The sequence below is a fragment of the Lissotriton vulgaris genome, unplaced genomic scaffold (assembly GCF_964263255.1).
Source record: "Lissotriton vulgaris unplaced genomic scaffold, aLisVul1.2 SCAFFOLD_865, whole genome shotgun sequence".
Classification (NCBI taxonomy): Eukaryota; Metazoa; Chordata; class Amphibia; order Caudata; family Salamandridae; genus Lissotriton; species Lissotriton vulgaris.
In genome coordinates, this window is record NW_028245987.1 from 276062 (window position 1) to 296503 (window position 20442).

Genomic DNA, 20442 nt, shown 5'->3' on the forward strand with positions numbered 1-20442 from the left:
GTCCTTGCATCTTGGAAATGCTGGGCTCAGCTACAGGGAGAGTGGGACAGGGGGAGCAGGGTTTGGGAGAGAGCAGGGTGTGAGTCCTTGCATCTTGGAAATGATGGGCTCAGCTACAGGTAGAGTGGGGACAGGGGGAGCAGGGTTTGGGGGAGAGCAGGGTGTGAGTCCTTGCATCTTGGAAATCCTGGGCTTAGGTAGAGTGGGGACAGGGGGAGCAGGGTTTGGGGGAGAGCAGGGTGTGAGTCCTTGCATCTTGGAAATGCTGGGCTCAGCTACAGGTAGAGTGGGGACAGGGGGAGCAGGGTTTGGGGGACAGCAGGTTGTGAGTCCTTTCATCTTGGAAATGCTGGGCTCAGCTACAGGTAGAGTGGGGACAGGGGGAGCAGGGCTTGGGGAGAGCACGGTGTGAGTCCTTGAATCTTGGAAATGTTGGGCTCAGCTACAGGTAGAGTGGGGACAGGGGGAGCAGGGTTTGGGAGAGAGCAGGGTGTGAGTCCTTGCATCTTGGAAATGCTGGGCTCAGCTACAGGTAGAGTGGGGACAGGGGGAGCCAGGTTTGGGGGGAGAGCAGGGTGTGAGTCCTTGCATCTTGGAAATGCTGGGCTCGGCTACAGGTAGAGTGGGGACAGGGGGAGCAGGGTTTGGGGGGAGAGCAGAGTGTGAGTCCTTGCATCTTGGAAATCTTGGGCTCAGCTACAGGTAGAGTGGGGACAGGGGGAGCACGGTTTGGGGGAGAGGAGGGTGTGAGTCCTTGCATCTTGGAAATGCTGGGCTCGGCTACAGGTAGAGTGGGGACAGGGGGAGCAGGGTTTGGGGGGAGAGCAGGGTGTGAGTCCTTGCATCTTGGAAATGCTGGGCTCGGCTACAGGTAGAGTGGGGACCGGGGGAGCAGGGTTTGGGGGAGAGCAGGGTTTGAGTCCTTTCATCATGGGAAATGCTGGGCTCCGCTACAGGTAGTGTGGGGACAGGGGGAGCAGGGTTTGGGGGAGAACAGGTTGTGAGTCCTTTCATCTTGGAAATGCTGGGCTCAGCCACAGGTAGAGTGGGGACAGGGGGAGCAGGGTTTGGGGAGAGCAGGGTGTGAGTCCTTGCATCTTGGAAATGCTGGGCTCAGCTACAGGTAGAGTGGGGACGGGGAACAGGGTTTGGAGGAAAGCAGGGTGTGAGTCCTTGCATCTTGGAAATGCTGGGCTCAGCTACAGGTAGAGTGGGGACGGGGGAGCAGGGCTTGGGGAGAGCAGGGTGGTCGTCCTTGAATCTTGGAAATGTTGGGCTCAGCTACAGGTAGAGTGGGGACAGGGGGAGCAGGGTTTGGGGGATAGCAGGGTGTGAGTCCTTGCATCTTGGAAATGCTGGGCTCAGCTACAGGTAGAGTGGGCACAGGGGGAGCAGGGTTTGGGGGGAGAGCAGGGTGTGAGTCCTTGCATCTTGGAAATGCTGGGCTCGGCTACAGGTAGAGTGGGGACAGGGGAAGCAGGGTTTGGGGGGAGAGCAGGGTGTGAGTCCTTGCATCTTGGAAATGCTGGGCTCAGCTACAGGTAGAGTGGGGGCAGGGGGAGCAGGGTTTGGAGGAGAGCAGGGTGTGAGTCCTTGCATCTTGGAAATGCTGGGCTCGGCTACAGGTAGAGTGGGGACAGGGGGAGCAGGGTTTGGGGGGAGAGCAGGGTGTGAGTCCTTGCATCTTGGAAATGCTGGGCTCGGCTACAGGTAGAGTGGGGACAGGGGGAGCAGGGTTTGGGGGGAGAGCAGGGTGTGAGTCCTTGCATCTTGGAAATGCTGGGCTCAGTTACAGGTAGAGTGGGGACAGGGGAGCAGGGTTTGGGGGAGAGCAGGGTGTGAGTCCTTGCATCTTGGAAATACTGGGCTCAGCCCAAGGAAATGCTGGGCTCAGCTACAGGTAGAGTGGGGACGGGGGAGCACGATTTGGGGGAGAGCAGGGTGTGAATCCTTGCTTCTTGGAAATGCTGGGCTCAGCCACAGGTAGAGTGGGGACAGGGGGAGCAGGGTTTGGGGGAGAGCAGGGTGTGAGTCCTTGCATCTTGGAAATGCTGGGCTCAGCTACAGGTAGAGTGGGGACAGGGGGAGCAGGGTTTTGGGGAGAGCAGGGTGTGAGTTCTTGCATCTTGGAAATGCTGGGCTCAGGTACACGTAGAGTGGGGACAGGGGGAGGAGGGTTTGGGGGAGAGCAGGGTGTGAGTCCTTGCTTCTTGGAAATGCTGGGCTCAGCTACAGGTAGAGTGGGGACAAAGGGGAGCAGGGTTTGGGGGAGAGCAGGGTGTGAGTCCTTGCATCTTGGAAATGCTGGGCTCAGGTACACGTAGAGTGGGGACAGGGGGAGGAGGGTTTGGGGGAGAGCAGGGTGTGAGTCCTTGCTTCTTGGAAATTCTGGGCTCAGCCACAGGTAGAGTGGGGACAGGGGGAGCAGGGTTTGGGGGAGAGCAGGGTGTGAGTCCTTGAATCTTGGAAATGTTGGGCTCAGCTACAGGTAGAGTGGGGACAGGGGGAGCAGGGTTTGGGGGAGAGCAGGGTGTGAGTCCTTGCATCTTGGAAATGCTGGGCTCAGCTACAGGTAGAGTGGGGACAGGGGGAGCCGGGTTTTGGGGGAGAGCAGGGTGTGAGTCCTTGCATCTTGGAAATGCTGGGCTCGGCTACAGGTAGAGTGGGGACAGGGGGAGCAGGGTTTGGGGGGAGAGCAAAGTGTGAGTCTTTGCATCTTGGAAATGTTGGGCTCAGCTACAGGTAGAGTGGGGACAGGGGGAGCACGGTTTGGGGGAGAGCAGGGTGTGAGTCCTTGCATCTTGGAAATGCTGGGCTCAGCTACAGGTAGAGTGGGACAGGGGGAGCAGGGTTTGGGGGAGAGCAGGGTGTGAGTCCTTGCATCTTAGAAATGCTGGGCTCAGCTACAGGTAGAGTGGGGACAGGGGGAGCAGGGTTTGGGGGAGAGCAGGGTGTGGGGGAGAGCAGGGTGTGAGTCCTTGCATCTTGGAAATCCTGGGCTTAGGTAGAGTGGGGACAGGGGGAGCAGGGTTTGGGGGAGAGCAGGGTGTTAGTCCTTGCATCTTGGAAATGCTGGGCTCAGCTACAGGTAGAGTGGGGACAGGGGGAGCAGGGTTTGGTGGACAGCAGGGTGTGAGTCCTTGCATCTTGGAAATGCTGGGCTCAGGTAGAGTGGGGACAGGGGGAGCAGGGTTTGGGGGAGAGCAGGGTGTGAGTCCTTGCATCTTGGAAATGCTGGGCTCAGCTACAGGTAGAGTGGGGACAGGGGGAGCAGGGTTTGGGGGAGAGCAGGGTGTGAGTCCTTGCATCTTGGAAATGCTGGGCTCAGCTACAGGTAGAGTGGGGACAGGGGGGGCAGGGTTTGGTGGAGAGCAGGGTGTGAGTCCTTGCATCTTGGAAATGCTGGGCTCAGCTACAGGTAGAGTGGGGACAGGGGGAGCAGGGTTTGGGGGAGAGCAGGGTGTGAGTCCTTGCATCTTGGAAATGCTGGGATCAGCTACAGGTAGAGTGGGGACAGGGGGAGCAGGGTTTGGGGGGGAGCAGGGTGTGAGTCCTTGCATCTTGGAAATGCTGGTCTCAGCTACAGGTAGAGTGGGGACAGGGGGAGCAGGGTTTGGGGGAGAGCAGGGTGTGAGTCCTTGCATCTTGGAGATGCTGGGCTCAGCTACACTTAGAGTGGGGACAGGGGGAGCAGGGTTTGGGGGAGAGCAGGGTGTGAGTCCTTGCATCTTGGAAATGCTGGGCTCGGCTACAGGTAGAGTGGGGACAGGGGGAGCAGGGTTTGGGGGGAGAGCAAAGTGTGAGTCCTTGCATCTTGGAAATGTTGGGCTCAGCTACAGGTAGAGTGGGGACAGGGGGAGCACGGTTTGGGGGAGAGCAGGGTGTGAGTCCTTGCATCTTGGAAATGCTGGGCTCAGCTACAGGTAGAGTGGGACAGGGGGAGCAGGGTTTGGGGGAGAGCAGGGTGTGAGTCCTTGCATCTTGGAAATGCTGGGCTCAGCTACAGGTAGAGTGGGGACAGGGGGAGCAGGGTTTGGGGGAGAGCAGGGTGTGGGGGAGAGCGGGGTGTGAGTCCTTGCATCTTGGAAATCCTGGGCTTAGGTAGAGTGGGGACAGGGGGAGCAGGGTTTGGGGGAGAGCAGGGTGTTAGTCCTTGCATCTTGGAAATGCTGGGCTCAGCTACAGGTAGAGTGGGGACAGGGGGAGCAGGGTTTGGTGGACAGCAGGGTGTGAGTCCTTGCATCTTGGAAATGCTGGGCTCAGGTAGAGTGGGGACAGGGGGAGCAGGGTTTGGGGGAGAGCAGGGTGTGAGTCCTTGCATCTTGGAAACGCTGGGCTCAGCTACAGGTAGAGTGGGGACAGGGGGAGCAGGGTTTGTGGGAGAGCAGTGTGTGAGTCCTTGCATCTTGGAAATGCTGGGCTCAGCTACAGGTAGAGTGGGGACAGGGGGGGCAGGGTTTGGTGGAGAGCAGGGTGTGAGTCCTTGCATCTTGGAAATGCTGGGCTCAGCTACAGGTAGAGTGGGGACAGGGGGAGCAGGGTTTGGGGGAGAGCAGGGTGTGAGTCCTTGCATCTTAGAAATGCTGGGATCAGCTACAGGTAGAGTGGGGACAGGGGGAGCAGGGTTTGGGGGGGAGCAGGGTGTGAGTCCTTGCATCTTGGAAATGCTGGTCTCAGCTACAGGTAGAGTGGGGACAGGGGGAGCAGGGTTTGGGGGAGAGCAGGGTGTGAGTCCTTGCATCTTGGAGATGCTGGGCTCAGCTACACTTAGAGTGGGGACAGGGGGAGCAGGGTTTGGGGGAGAGCAGGGTGTGAGTCCTTGCATCTTGGAAATGCTGGGCTCAGCCACAGGTAGAGTGGGGACAGGGGGAGCAGGGTTTGGGGGAGAGCAGGGTGTGAGTCCTTGCATCTTTGAAATGCTGGGCTCAGCCACAGGTAGAGTGGGGACAGGGGGAGCAGGGTTTGGGGGAGAGCAGGGTGTGAGTCCTTGCATCTTGGAAATGCTGGGCTCAGCCACAGGTAGAATGGGGAAAGGAGGAGCAGGGTTTGGGGGAGAGCAGGGTGTGAGTCCTTGCATCTTTGAAATGCTGGGCTCAGCTACAGGTAGAGTGGGGACAGAGGAAGCAGGGTTTGGGGGAGAGCCGGGTGTGAGTCCTTGCATCTTGGAAATGCTGGGCTCAGCTACAGGTAGAGTGGGACAGGGGGAGCAGGGTTTGGGGGAGAGCAGGGTGTGAGTCCTTGCATCTAGGAAATGCTGGGCTCAGCTACAGGTAGAGTGGGGACAGGGGGAGCAGGGTTTGGGGGAGAGCAGGGTGTGAGTCCTTGCATCTTGGAAATCCTGGGCTTAGGTAGAGTGGGGACAGGGGGAGCAGGGTTTGGGGGAGAGCAGGGTGTGAGTCCTTGCATCTTGGACATGCTGGGCTCAGCTACAGGTAGAGTGGGGCAGGGGGAGCAGGGTTTGGGGGAGAGCAGGTTGTGAGTCCTTTCATCTTGGAAATGCTGGGCTCAGCTACAGGTAGAGTGGGGACAGGGGGAGCAGGGCTTGGGGAGAGCACGGTGTGAGTCCTTGAATCTTGGAAATGTTGGGCTCAGCTACAGGTAGAGGGGGGACAGGGGGAGCAGGGTTTGGGGGAGAGCAGGGTGTGAGTCCTTGCATCATGGAAATGCTGGGCTCAGCTACAGGTAGAGTGGGGACAGGGGGAGCCGGGTTTGGGGGGAGAGCAGGTTGTGAGTCCTTGCATCTTGGAAATGCTGGGCTCGGCTACAGGTAGAGTGGGGACAGGGGGAGCAGGGTTTGGGGGGAGAGCAGAGTGTGAGTCCTTGCATCTTGGAAATGTTGGGCTCAGCTACAGGTAGAGTGGGGACAGGGGGAGCACGGTTTGGGGGAGAGCAGGGTGTGAGTCCTTGCATCTTGGAAATGCTGGGCTCGGCTACAGGTAGAGTGGGGACAGGGGGATCAGGGTTTGGGGGGAGAGCAGGGTGTGAGTCCTTGCATCTTGGAAATGCTGGGCTCGGCTACAGGTAGAGTGGGGACAGGGGGAGCAGGGTTTGGGGGAGAGCAGGGTTTGAGTCCTTGCATCATGGGAAATGCTGGGCTCCGCTACAGGTAGTGTGGGGACAGGGGGAGCAGGGTTTGGGGGATAACAGGTTGTGAGTCCTTTCATCTTGGAAATGCTGGGCTCAGCCACAGGTAGAGTGGGGACAGGGGGAGCAGGGTTTGGGGAGAGCAGGGTGTGAGTCCTTGCATCTTGGAAATGCTGGGCTCAGCTACAGGTAGAGTGGGGACGGGGAACAGGGTTTGGAGGAAAGCAGGGTGTGAGTCCTTGCATCTTGGAAATGCTGGGCTCAGCTACAGGTAGAGTGGGGACAGGGGGAGCAGGGTTTGGGGAGAGCAGGGTGTGAGTCCTTGAATCTTGGAAATGTTGGGCTCAGCTACAGGTAGAGTGGGGACAGGGGGAGCAGGGTTTGGGGGAGAGCAGGGTGTGAGTTCTTGCATCTTGGAAATGCTGGGCTCAGCTACAGGTAGAGTGGGGAAAGGGGGAGCAGGGTTTGGGGGGAGAGCAGGGTGTGAGTCCTTGCATCTTGGAAATGCTGGGCTCGGCTACAGGTAGAGTGGGGACAGGGGGAGCAGGGTTTGGGGGGAGAGCAGGGTGTGAGTCCTTGCATCTTGGAAATGCTGGGCTCAGCTACAGGTAGAGTGGGGGCAGGGGGAGCAGGGTTTGGGGGAGAGCAGGGTGTGAGCCCTTGCATCTTGGAAATGCTGGGCTCGGCTACAGGTAGAGTGGGGACAGGGGGAGCAGGGTTTGGGGGAGAGCAGGGTGTGAGTCCTTGCATCTTGGAAATGCTGGGCTCAGCTACAGGTAGAGTGGGACAGGGGGAGCAGGGTTTGGGGGAGAGCAGGGTGTGAGTCCTTGCATCTTGGAAATGCTGGGCTCAGCTACAGGTAGAGTGGGGACAGGGGGAGCAGGGTTTGGGGGAGAGCAGGGTGTGAGTCCTTGCATCTTGGAAATCCTGGGTCTAGGTAGAGTGGGGACAGGGGGAGCAGGGTTTTGGGGGAGAGCAGGGTGTGAGTCCTTGCATCTTGGAAATGCTGGGCTCAGCTACAGGTAGAGTGGGGACAGGGGGAGCAGGGTTTGGGGGAGAGCAGGTTGTGAGTCCTTTCATCTTGGAAATACTGGGCTCAGCTACAGGTAGAGTGGGGAGAGGGGGAGCAGGGCTTGGGGAGAGCACGGTGTGAGTCCTTGAATCTTGGAAATGTTGGGCTCAGCTACAGGTAGAGTGGGGACAGGGGGAGCAGGGTTTGGGGGAGAGCAGGGTGTGAGTCCTTGCATCTTGGAAATGCTGGGCTCAGCTACAGGTAGAGTGGGTACAGGGGGAGCCGGGTTTGGGGGGAGAGCAGGGTGTGAGTCCTTGCATCTTGGAAATGCTGGGCTCGGCTACAGGTAGAGTGGGGACAGGGGGAGCAGGGTTTGGGGGGAGAGCAGAGTGTGAGTCCTTGCATCTTGGAAATGTTGGGCTCAGCTACAGGTAGAGTGGGGACAGGGGGAGCACGGTTTGGGGGAGAGCAGGGTGTGAGTCCTTGCATCTTGGAAATGCTGGGCTCGGCTACAGGTAGAGTGGGGACAGGGGGAGCAGGGTTTGGGGGGAGAGCAGGGTGTGAGTCCTTGCATCTTGGAAATGCTGGGCTCGGCTACAGGTAGAGTGGGGACAGGGGGAGCAGGGTTTGGGGGAGAGCAGGGTTTGAGTCCTTGCATCATGGGAAATGCTGGGCTCCGCTACAGGTAGTGTGGGGACAGGGGGAGCAGGGTTTGGGGGAGAACAGGTTGTGAGTCCTTTCATCTTGGAAATGCTGGGCTCAGCCACAGGTAGAGTGGGGACAGGGGGAGCAGGGTTTGGGGAGAGCAGGGTGTGAGTCCTTGCATCTTGGAAATGCTGGGCTCAGCTACAGGTAGAGTGGGGACGGGGAACAGGGTTTGGAGGAAAGCAGGGTGTGAGTCCTTGCATCTTGGAAATGCTGGGCTCAGCTACAGGTAGAGTGGGGACAGGGAGAGCAGGGCTTGGGGAGAGCAGGGTGTGAGTCCTTGAATCTTGGAAATGTTGGGCTCAGCTACAGGTAGAGTGGGGACAGGGGGAGCAGGGTTTGGGGGAGAGCAGGGTGTGAGTCCTTGCATCGTGGAAATGCTGGGCTCAGCTACAGGTAGAGTGGGGACAGGGGGAGCAGGGTTTGGGGGGAGAGCAGGGTGTGAGTCCTTGCATCTTGGAAATGCCTGGCTCGGCTACAGGTAGAGTGGGGACAGGGGGAGCAGGGTTTGGGGGGAGAGCAGGGTGTGAGTCCTTGCATCTTGGAAATGCTGGGCTCAGCTACAGGTAGAGTGGGACAGGGGGAGCAGGGTTTGGGAGAGAGCAGGGTGTGAGTCCTTGCATCTTGGAAATGCTGGGCTCAGCTACAGGTAGAGTGGGGACAGGGGGAGCAGGGTTTGGGGGAGAGCAGGGTGTGGGGGAGAGCAGGGTGTGAGTCCTTGCATCTTGGAAATCCTGGGCTTAGGTAGAGTGGGGACAGGGGGAGCAGGGTTTGGGGGAGAGCAGGGTGTGAGTCCTTGCATCTTGGAAATGCTGGGCTCAGCTACAGGTAGAGTGGGTACAGGGGGAGCCGGGTTTGGGGGGAGAGCAGGGTGTGAGTCCTTGCATCTTGGAAATGCTGGGCTCGGCTACAGGTAGAGTGGGGACAGGGGGAGCAGGGTTTGGGGGGAGAGCAGAGTGTGAGTCCTTGCATCTTGGAAATGTTGGGCTCAGCTACAGGTAGAGTGGGGACAGGGGGAGCACGGTTTGGGGGAGAGCAGGGTGTGAGTCCTTGCATCTTGGAAATGCTGGGCTCGGCTACAGGTAGAGTGGGGACAGGGGGAGCAGGGTTTGGGGGGAGAGCAGGGTGTGAGTCCTTGCATCTTGGAAATGCTGGGCTCGGCTACAGGTAGAGTGGGGACAGGGGGAGCAGGGTTTGGGGGAGAGCAGGGTTTGAGTCCTTGCATCATGGGAAATGCTGGGCTCCGCTACAGGTAGTGTGGGGACAGGGGGAGCAGGGTTTGGGGGAGAACAGGTTGTGAGTCCTTTCATCTTGGAAATGCTGGGCTCAGCCACAGGTAGAGTGGGGACAGGGGGAGCAGGGTTTGGGGAGAGCAGGGTGTGAGTCCTTGCATCTTGGAAATGCTGGGCTCAGCTACAGGTAGAGTGGGGACGGGGAACAGGGTTTGGAGGAAAGCAGGGTGTGAGTCCTTGCATCTTGGAAATGCTGGGCTCAGCTACAGGTAGAGTGGGGACAGGGGGAGCAGGGCTTGGGGAGAGCAGGGTGTGAGTCCTTGAATCTTGGAAATGTTGGGCTCAGCTACAGGTAGAGTGGGGACAGGGGGAGCAGGGTTTGGGGGAGAGCAGGGTGTGAGTCCTTGCATCGTGGAAATGCTGGGCTCCGCTACAGGTAGAGTGGGGACAGGGGGAGCAGGGTTTGGGGGGAGAGCAGGGTGTGAGTCCTTGCATCTTGGAAATGCCTGGCTCGGCTACAGGTAGAGTGGGGACAGGGGGAGCAGGGTTTGGGGGGAGAGCAGGGTGTGAGTCCTTGCATCTTGGAAATGCTGGGCTCAGCTACAGGTAGAGTGGGACAGGGGGAGCAGGGTTTGGGAGAGAGCAGGGTGTGAGTCCTTGCATCTTGGAAATGCTGGGCTCAGCTACAGGTAGAGTGGGGACAGGGGGAGCAGGGTTTGGGGGAGAGCAGGGTGTGGGGGAGAGCAGGGTGTGAGTCCTTGCATCTTGGAAATCCTGGGCTTAGGTAGAGTGGGGACAGGGGGAGCAGGGTTTGGGGGAGAGCAGGGTGTTAGTCCTTGCATCTTGGAAATGCTGGGCTCAGCTACAGGTAGAGTGGGGACAGGGGGAGCAGGGTTTGGTGGACAGCGGGGTGTGAGTCCTTGCATCTTGGAAATGCTGGGCTCAGGTAGAGTGGGGACAGGGGGAGCAGGGTTTGGGGGAGAGCAGGGTGTGAGTCCTTGCATCTTGGAAATGCTGGGCTCAGCTACAGGTAGAGTGGGGACAGGGGGAGCAGGGTTTGGGGGAGAGCAGGGTGTGAGTCCTTGCATCTTGGAAATGCTGGGCTCAGCTACAGGTAGAGTGGGGACCGGGGGGGCAGGGTTTGGTGGAGAGCAGGGTGTGAGTCCTTGCATCTTGGAAATGCTGGGCTCAGCTACAGGTAGAGTGGGGACAGGGGGAGCAGGGTTTGGGGGAGAGCAGGGTGTGAGTCCTTGCATCTTGGAAATGCTGGGATCAGCTACAGGTAGAGTGGGGACAGGGGGAGCAGGGTTTGGGGGGGAGCAGGGTGTGAGTCCTTGCATCTTGGAAATGCTGGTCTCAGCTACAGGTAGAGTGGGGACAGGGGGAGCAGGGTTTGGGGGAGGGCAGGGTGTGAGTCCTTGCATCTTGGAGATGCTGGGCTCAGCTACACTTAGAGTGGGGACAGGGGGAGCAGGGTTTGGGGGAGAGCAGGGTGTGAGTCCTTGCATCTTGGAAATGCTGGGCTCGGCTACAGGTAGAGTGGGGACAGGGGGAGCAGGGTTTGGGGGGCGAGCAAAGTGTGAGTCCTTGCATCTTGGAAATGTTGGGCTCAGCTACAGGTAGAGTGGGGACAGGGGGAGCACGGTTTGGAGGAGAGCAGGGTGTGAGTCCTTGCATCTTGGAAATGCTGGGCTCAGCTACAGGTAGAGTGGGACAGGGGAAGCAGGGTTTGGGGGAGAGCAGGGTGTGAGTCCTTGCATCTTGGAAATGCTGGGCTCAGCTACAGGTAGAGTGGGGACAGGGGGAGCAGGGTTTGGGGGAGAGCAGGGTGTGGGGGAGAGCAGGGTGTGAGTCCTTGCATCTTGGAAATCCTGGGCTTAGGTAGAGTGGGGACAGGGGGAGCAGGGTTTGGGGGAGAGCAGGGTGTTAGTCCTTGCATCTTGGAAATGCTTGGCTCAGCTACAGGTAGAGTGGGGACAGGGGGAGCAGGGTTTGGTGGACAGCAGGGTGTGAGTCCTTGCATCTTGGAAATGCTGGGCTCAGGTAGAGTGGGGACAGGGGGAGCAGGGTTTGGGGGAGAGCAGGGTGTGAGTCCTTGCATCTTGGAAATGCTGGGCTCAGCTACAGGTAGAGTGGGGACAGGGGGGGCAGGGGTTGGGGGAGAGCAGGGTGTGAGTCCTTGCATCTTGGAAATGCTGGGCTCAGCTACAGGTAGAGTGGGGACAGGGGGGGCAGGGTTTGGTGGAGAGCAGGGTGTGAGTCCTTGCATCTTGGAAATGCTGGGCTCAGCTACAGGTAGAGTGGGGACAGGGGGAGCAGGGTTTGGGGGAGAGCAGGGTGTGAGTCCTTGCATCTTGGAAATGCTGGTCTCAGCTACAGGTGGAGTGGGGACAGGGGGAGCAGGGTTTGGGGGAGAGCAGGGTGTGAGTCCTTGCATCTTGGAGATGCTGGGCTCAGCTACACTTAGAGTGGGGACAGGGGGAGCAGGGTTTGGGGGAGAGCAGGGTGTGAGTCCTTGCATCTTGGAAATGCTGGGCTCAGCCACAGGTAGAGTGGGGACAGGGGGAGCAGGGTTTGGGGGAGAGCAGGGTGTGAGTCCTTGCATCTTTGAAATGCTGGGCTCAGCCACAGGTAGAGTGGGGACAGGGGGAGCAGGGTTTGGGGGAGAGCAGGGTGTGAGTCCTTGCATCTTGGAAATGCTGGGCTCAGCTACAGGTAGAGTGGGGACAGGGAGAGCAGGGATTTTGGGAGAGCAGGGTGTGAGTCCTTGCATCTTGGAAATGCTGGGCTCAGCCACAGGTAGAGTGGGGAAAGGGGGAGCAGGGTTTGGGGGAGAGCAGGGTGTGAGTCCTTGCATCTTTGAAATGCTGGGCTCAGCTACAGGTAGAGTGGGGACAGAGGAAGCAGGGTTTGGGGGAGAGCAGGGTGTGAGTCCTTGCATCTTGGAAATGCTTGGCTCAGCTACAGGTAGAGTGGGACAGGGGGAGCAGGGTTTGGGGGAGAGCAGGGTGTGAGTCCTTGCATCTTGGAAATGCTGGGCTCAGCTACAGGTAGAGTGGGGACAGGGGGAGCAGGGTTTGGGGGAGAGCAGGGTGTGAGTCCTTGCATCTTGGAAATCCTGGGCTTAGGTAGAGTGGGGACAGGGGGAGCAGGGTTTGGGGGAGAGCAGGGTGTGAGTCCTTGCATCTTGGAAATGCTGGGCTCAGCTACAGGTAGAGTGGGGCAGGGGAGCAGGGTTTGGGGGAGAGCAGGTTGTGAGTCCTTTCATCTTGGAAATGCTGGGCTCAGCTACAGATAGAGTGGGGACAGGGGGAGCAGGGCTTGGGGAGAGCACGGTGTGAGTCCTTGAATCTTGGAAATGTTGGGCTCAGCTACAGGTAGAGTGGGGACAGGGGGAGCAGGGTTTGGGGGAGAGCAGGGTGTGAGTCCTTGCATCTTGGAAATGCTGGGCTCAGCTACAGGTAGAGTGGGGACAGGGGGAGCCGGGTTTGGGGGGAGAGCAGGTTGTGAGTCCTTGCATCTTGGAAATGCTGGGCTCGGCTACAGGTAGAGTGGGGACAGGGGGAGCAGGGTTTGGGGGGAGAGCAGAGTGTGAGTCCTTGCATCTTGGAAATGTTGGGCTCAGCTACAGGTAGAGTGGGGACAGGGGGAGCACGGTTTGGGGGAGAGCAGGGTGTGAGTCCTTGCATCTTGGAAATGCTGGGCTCGGCTACAGGTAGAGTGGGGACAGGGGGAGCAGGGTTTGGGGGGAGAGCAGGGTGTGAGTCCTTGCATCTTGGAAATGCTGGGCTCGGCTACAGGTAGAGTGGGGACAGGGGGAGCAAGGTTTGGGGGAGAGCAGGGTTTGAGTCCTTGCATCATGGGAAATGCTGGGCTCCGCTACAGGTAGTGTGGGGACAGGGGGAGCAGGGTTTGGGGGAGAGCAGGGTGTGAGTCCTTGCATCTTGGAGATGCTGGGCTCAGCTACACTTAGAGTGGGGACAGGGGGAGCAGGGTTTGGGGGAGAGCAGGGTGTGAGTCCTTGCATCTTGGAAATGCTGGGCTCAGCCACAGGTAGAGTGGGGACAGGGGGAGCAGGGTTTGGGGGAGAGCAGGGTGTGAGTCCTTGCATCTTTGAAATGCTGGGCTCAGCCACAGGTAGAGTGGGGACAGGGGGAGCAGGGTTTGGGGGAGAGCAGGGTGTGAGTCCTTGCATCTTGGAAATGCTGGGCTCAGCTACAGGTAGAGTGGGGACAGGGAGAGCAGGGATTTTGGGAGAGCAGGGTGTGAGTCCTTGCATCTTGGAAATGCTGGGCTCAGCCACAGGTAGAGTGGGGAAAGGGGGAGCAGGGTTTGGGGGAGAGCAGGGTGTGAGTCCTTGCATCTTTGAAATGCTGGGCTCAGCTACAGGTAGAGTGGGGACAGAGGAAGCAGGGTTTGGGGGAGAGCAGGGTGTGAGTCCTTGCATCTTGGAAATGCTGGTCTCAGCTACAGGTGGAGTGGGGACAGGGGGAGCAGGGTTTGGGGGAGAGCAGGGTGTGAGTCCTTGCATCTTGGAGATGCTGGGCTCAGCTACACTTAGAGTGGGGACAGGGGGAGCAGGGTTTGGGGGAGAGCAGGGTGTGAGTCCTTGCATCTTGGAAATGCTGGGCTCAGCCACAGGTAGAGTGGGGACAGGGGGAGCAGGGTTTGGGGGAGAGCAGGGTGTGAGTCCTTGCATCTTTGAAATGCTGGGCTCAGCCACAGGTAGAGTGGGGACAGGGGGAGCAGGGTTTGGGGGAGAGCAGGGTGTGAGTCCTTGCATCTTGGAAATGCTGGGCTCAGCTACAGGTAGAGTGGGGACAGGGAGAGCAGGGATTTTGGGAGAGCAGGGTGTGAGTCCTTGCATCTTGGAAATGCTGGGCTCAGCCACAGGTAGAGTGGGGAAAGGGGGAGCAGGGTTTGGGGGAGAGCAGGGTGTGAGTCCTTGCATCTTTGAAATGCTGGGCTCAGCTACAGGTAGAGTGGGGACAGAGGAAGCAGGGTTTGGGGGAGAGCAGGGTGTGAGTCCTTGCATCTTGGAAATGCTTGGCTCAGCTACAGGTAGAGTGGGACAGGGGGAGCAGGGTTTGGGGGAGAGCAGGGTGTGAGTCCTTTCATCTTGGAAATGCTGGGCTCAGCCACAGGTAGAGTGGGGACAGGGGGAGCAGGGTTTGGGGAGAGCAGGGTGTGAGTCCTTGCATCTTGGAAATGCTGGGCTCAGCTACAGGTAGAGTGGGGACGGGGAACAGGGTTTGGAGGAAAGCAGGGTGTGAGTCCTTGCATCTTGGAAATGCTGGGCTCAGCTACAGGTAGAGTGGGGACAGGGGGAGCAGGGCTTGGGGAGAGCAGGGTGTGAGTCCTTGAATCTTGGAAATGTTGGGCTCAGCTACAGGTAGAGTGGGGACAGGGGGAGCAGGGTTTGGGGGAGAGCAGGGTGTGAGTCCTTGCATCGTGGAAATGCTGGGCTCCGCTACAGGTAGAGTGGGGACAGGGGGAGCAGGGTTTGGGGGGAGAGCAGGGTGTGAGTCCTTGCATCTTGGAAATGCCTGGCTCGGCTACAGGTAGAGTGGGGACAGGGGGAGCAGGGTTTGGGGGGAGAGCAGGGTGTGAGTCCTTGCATCTTGGAAATGCTGGGCTCAGCTACAGGTAGAGTGGGACAGGGGGAGCAGGGTTTGGGAGAGAGCAGGGTGTGAGTCCTTGCATCTTGGAAATGCTGGGCTCAGCTACAGGTAGAGTGGGGACAGGGGGAGCAGGGTTTGGGGGAGAGCAGGGTGTGGGGGAGAGCAGGGTGTGAGTCCTTGCATCTTGGAAATCCTGGGCTTAGGTAGAGTGGGGACAGGGGGAGCAGGGTTTGGGGGAGAGCAGGGTGTTAGTCCTTGCATCTTGGAAATGCTGGGCTCAGCTACAGGTAGAGTGGGGACAGGGGGAGCAGGGTTTGGTGGACAGCGGGGTGTGAGTCCTTGCATCTTGGAAATGCTGGGCTCAGGTAGAGTGGGGACAGGGGGAGCAGGGTTTGGGGGAGAGCAGGGTGTGAGTCCTTGCATCTTGGAAATGCTGGGCTCAGCTACAGGTAGAGTGGGGACAGGGGGAGCAGGGTTTGGGGGAGAGCAGGGTGTGAGTCCTTGCATCTTGGAAATGCTGGGCTCAGCTACAGGTAGAGTGGGGACCGGGGGGGCAGGGTTTGGTGGAGAGCAGGGTGTGAGTCCTTGCATCTTGGAAATGCTGGGCTCAGCTACAGGTAGAGTGGGGACAGGGGGAGCAGGGTTTGGGGGAGAGCAGGGTGTGAGTCCTTGCATCTTGGAAATGCTGGGATCAGCTACAGGTAGAGTGGGGACAGGGGGAGCAGGGTTTGGGGGGGAGCAGGGTGTGAGTCCTTGCATCTTGGAAATGCTGGTCTCAGCTACAGGTAGAGTGGGGACAGGGGGAGCAGGGTTTGGGGGAGAGCAGGGTGTGAGTCCTTGCATCTTGGAGATGCTGGGCTCAGCTACACTTAGAGTGGGGACAGGGGGAGCAGGGTTTGGGGGAGAGCAGGGTGTGAGTCCTTGCATCTTGGAAATGCTGGGCTCGGCTACAGGTAGAGTGGGGACAGGGGGAGCAGGGTTTGGGGGGCGAGCAAAGTGTGAGTCCTTGCATCTTGGAAATGTTGGGCTCAGCTACAGGTAGAGTGGGGACAGGGGGAGCACGGTTTGGAGGAGAGCAGGGTGTGAGTCCTTGCATCTTGGAAATGCTGGGCTCAGCTACAGATAGAGTGGGACAGGGGGAGCAGGGTTTGGGGGAGAGCAGGGTGTGAGTCCTTGCATCTTGGAAATGCTGGGCTCAGCTACAGGTAGAGTGGGGACAGGGGGAGCAGGGTTTGGGGGAGAGCAGGGTGTGGGGGAGAGCAGGGTGTGAGTCCTTGCATCTTGGAAATCCTGGGCTTAGGTAGAGTGGGGACAGGGGGAGCAGGGTTTGGGGGAGAGCAGGGTGTTAGTCCTTGCATCTTGGAAATGCTTGGCTCAGCTACAGGTAGAGTGGGGACAGGGGGAGCAGGGTTTGGTGGACAGCAGGGTGTGAGTCCTTGCATCTTGGAAATGCTGGGCTCAGGTAGAGTGGGGACAGGGGGAGCAGGGTTTGGGGGAGAGCAGGGTGTGAGTCCTTGCATCTTGGAAATGCTGGGCTCAGCTACAGGTAGAGTGGGGACAGGGGGGGCAGGGTTTGGGGGAGAGCAGGGTGTGAGTCCTTGCATCTTGGAAATGCTGGGCTCAGCTACAGGTAGAGTGGGGACAGGGGGGGCAGGGTTTGGTGGAGAGCAGGGTGTGAGTCCTTGCATCTTGGAAATGCTGGGCTCAGCTACAGGTAGAGTGGGGACAGGGGGAGCAGGGTTTGGGGGAGAGCAGGGTGTGAGTCCTTGCATCTTGGAAATGCTGGGCTCAGCCACAGGTAGAGTGGGGACAGGGGGAGCAGGGTTTGGGGGAGAGCAGGGTGTGAGTCCTTGCATCTTTGAAATGCTGGGCTCAGCCACAGGTAGAGTGGGGACAGGGGGAGCAGGGTTTGGGGGAGAGCAGGGTGTGAGTCCTTGCATCTTGGAAATGCTGGGCTCAGCTACAGGTAGAGTGGGGACAGGGAGAGCAGGGATTTTGGGAGAGCAGGGTGTGAGTCCTTGCATCTTGGAAATGCTGGGCTCAGCCACAGGTAGAGTGGGGAAAGGGGGAGCAGGGTTTGGGGGAGAGCAGGGTGTGAGTCCTTGCATCTTTGAAATGCTGGGCTCAGCTACAGGTAGAGTGGGGACAGAGGAAGCAGGGTTTGGGGGAGAGCAGGGTGTGAGTCCTTGCATCTTGGAAATGCTTGGCTCAGCTACAGGTAGAGTGGGACAGGGGGAGCAGGGTTTGGGGGAGAGCAGGGTGTGAGTCCTTGCATCTTGGAAATGCTGGGCTCAGCTACAGGTAGAGTGGGGACAGGGGGAGCAGGGTTTGGGGGAGAGCAGGGTGTGAGTCCTTGCATCTTGGAAATCCTGGGCTTAGGTAGAGTGGGGACAGGGGGAGCAGGGTTTGGGGGAGAGCAGGGTGTGAGTCCTTGCATCTTGGAAATGCTGGGCTCAGCTACAGGTAGAGTGGGGCAGGGGAGCAGGGTTTGGGGGAGAGCAGGTTGTGAGTCCTTTCATCTTGGAAATGCTGGGCTCAGCTACAGATAGAGTGGGGACAGGGGGAGCAGGGCTTGGGGAGAGCACGGTGTGAGTCCTTGAATCTTGGAAATGTTGGGCTCAGCTACAGGTAGAGTGGGGACAGGGGGAGCAGGGTTTGGGGGAGAGCAGGGTGTGAGTCCTTGCATCTTGGAAATGCTGGGCTCAGCTACAGGTAGAGTGGGGACAGGGGGAGCCGGGTTTGGGGGGAGAGCAGGTTGTGAGTCCTTGCATCTTGGAAATGCTGGGCTCGGCTACAGGTAGAGTGGGGACAGGGGGAGCAGGGTTTGGGGGGAGAGCAGAGTGTGAGTCCTTGCATCTTGGAAATGTTGGGCTCAGCTACAGGTAGAGTGGGGACAGGGGGAGCACGGTTTGGGGGAGAGCAGGGTGTGAGTCCTTGCATCTTGGAAATGCTGGGCTCGGCTACAGGTAGAGTGGGGACAGGGGGAGCAGGGTTTGGGGGGAGAGCAGGGTGTGAGTCCTTGCATCTTGGAAATGCTGGGCTCGGCTACAGGTAGAGTGGGGACAGGGGGAGCAAGGTTTGGGGGAGAGCAGGGTTTGAGTCCTTGCATCATGGGAAATGCTGGGCTCCGCTACAGGTAGTGTGGGGACAGGGGGAGCAGGGTTTGGGGGAGAGCAGGGTGTGAGTCCTTGCATCTTGGAGATGCTGGGCTCAGCTACACTTAGAGTGGGGACAGGGGGAGCAGGGTTTGGGGGAGAGCAGGGTGTGAGTCCTTGCATCTTGGAAATGCTGGGCTCAGCCACAGGTAGAGTGGGGACAGGGGGAGCAGGGTTTGGGGGAGAGCAGGGTGTGAGTCCTTGCATCTTTGAAATGCTGGGCTCAGCCACAGGTAGAGTGGGGACAGGGGGAGCAGGGTTTGGGGGAGAGCAGGGTGTGAGTCCTTGCATCTTGGAAATGCTGGGCTCAGCTACAGGTAGAGTGGGGACAGGGAGAGCAGGGATTTTGGGAGAGTAGGGTGTGAGTCCTTGCATCTTGGAAATGCTGGGCTCAGCCACAGGTAGAGTGGGGAAAGGGGGAGCAGGGTTTGGGGGAGAGCAGGGTGTGAGTCCTTGCATCTTTGAAATGCTGGGCTCAGCTACAGGTAGAGTGGGGACAGAGGAAGCAGGGTTTGGGGGAGAGCAGGGTGTGAGTCCTTGCATCTTGGAAATGCTGGTCTCAGCTACAGGTGGAGTGGGGACAGGGGGAGCAGGGTTTGGGGGAGAGCAGGGTGTGAGTCCTTGCATCTTGGAGATGCTGGGCTCAGCTACACTTAGAGTGGGGACAGGGGGAGCAGGGTTTGGGGGAGAGCAGGGTGTGAGTCCTTGCATCTTGGAAATGCTGGGCTCAGCCACAGGTAGAGTGGGGACAGGGGGAGCAGGGTTTGGGGGAGAGCAGGGTGTGAGTCCTTGCATCTTTGAAATGCTGGGCTCAGCCACAGGTAGAGTGGGGACAGGGGGAGCAGGGTTTGGGGGAGAGCAGGGTGTGAGTCCTTGCATCTTGGAAATGCTGGGCTCAGCTACAGGTAGAGTGGGGACAGGGAGAGCAGGGATTTTGGGAGAGCAGGGTGTGAGTCCTTGCATCTTGGAAATGCTGGGCTCAGCCACAGGTAGAGTGGGGAAAGGGGGAGCAGGGTTTGGGGGAGAGCAGGGTGTGAGTCCTTGCATCTTTGAAATGCTGGGCTCAGCTACAGGTAGAGTGGGGACAGAGGAAGCAGGGTTTGGGGGAGAGCAGGGTGTGAGTCCTTGCATCTTGGAAATGCTTGGCTCAGCTACAGGTAGAGTGGGACAGGGGGAGCAGGGTTTGGGGGAGAGCAGGGTGTGAGTCCTTGCATCTTGGAAATGCTGGGCTCAGCTACAGGTAGAGTGGGGACAGGGGGAGCAGGGTTTGGGGGAGAGCAGGGTGTGAGTCCTTGCATCTTGGAAATCCTGGGCTTAGGTAGAGTGGGGACAGGGGGAGCAGGGTTTGGGGGAGAGCAGGGTGTGAGTCCTTGCATCTTGGAAATGCTGGGCTCAGCTACAGGTAGAGTGGGGCAGGGGAGCAGGGTTTGGGGGAGAGCAGGTTGTGAGTCCTTTCATCTTGGAAATGCTGGGCTCAGCTACAGATAGAGTGGGGACAGGGGGAGCAGGGCTTGGGGAGAGCACGGTGTGAGTCCTTGAATCTTGGAAATGTTGGGCTCAGCTACAGGTAGAGTGGGGACAGGGGGAGCAGGGTTTGGGGGAGAGCAGGGTGTGAGTCCTTGCATCTTGGAAATGCTGGGCTCAGCTACAGGTAGAGTGGGGACAGGGGGAGCCGGGTTTGGGGGGAGAGCAGGTTGTGAGTCCTTGCATCTTGGAAATGCTGGACTCGGCTACAGGTAGAGTGGGGACAGGGGGAGCAGGGTTTGGGGGGAGAGCAGAGTGTGAGTCCTTGCATCTTGGAAATGTTGGGCTCAGCTACAGGTAGAGTGGGGACAGGGGGAGCACGGTTTGGGGGAGAGCAGGGTGTGAGTCCTTGCATCTTGGAAATGCTGTGCTCGGCTACAGGTAGAGTGGGGACAGGGGGAGCAGGGTTTGGGGGGAGAGCAGGGTGTGAGTCCTTGCATCTTGGAAATGCTGGGCTCGGCTACAGGTAGAGTGGGGACAGGGGGAGCAAGGTTTGGGGGAGAGCAGGGTTTGAGTCCTTGCATCATGGGAAATGCTGGGCTCCGCTACAGGTAGTGTGGGGACAGGGGGAGCAGGGTTTGGGGGAGAACAGGTTGTGAGTCCTTTCATCTTGGAAATGCTGGGCTCAGCCACAGGTAGAGTGGGGACAGGGGGAGCAGGGTTTGGGGAGAGCAGGGTGTGAGTCCTTGCATCTTGGAAATGCTGGGCTCAGCTACAGGTAGAGTGGGGACGGGGAACAGGGTTTGGAGGAAAGCAGGGTGTGAGTCCTTGCATCTTGGAAATGCTGGGCTCAGCTACAGGTAGAGTGGGGACGGGGGGGCAGGGCTTGGGGAGAGCAGGGTGTGAGTCCTTGAATCTTGGAAATGTTGGGCTCAGCTACAGGTAGAGTGGGGACAGGGGGAGCAGGGTTTGGGGGAGAGCAGGGTGTGAGTTCTTGCATCTTGGAAATGCTGGGCTCAGCTACAGGTAGAGTGGGGACAGGGGGAGCAGGGTTTGGGGGGAGAGCAGGGTGTGAGTCCTTGCATCTTGGAAATGCTGGGCTCGGCTACAGGTAGAGTGGGGACAGGGGGAGCAGGGTTTGGGGGGAGAGCAGGGTGTGAGTCCTTGCA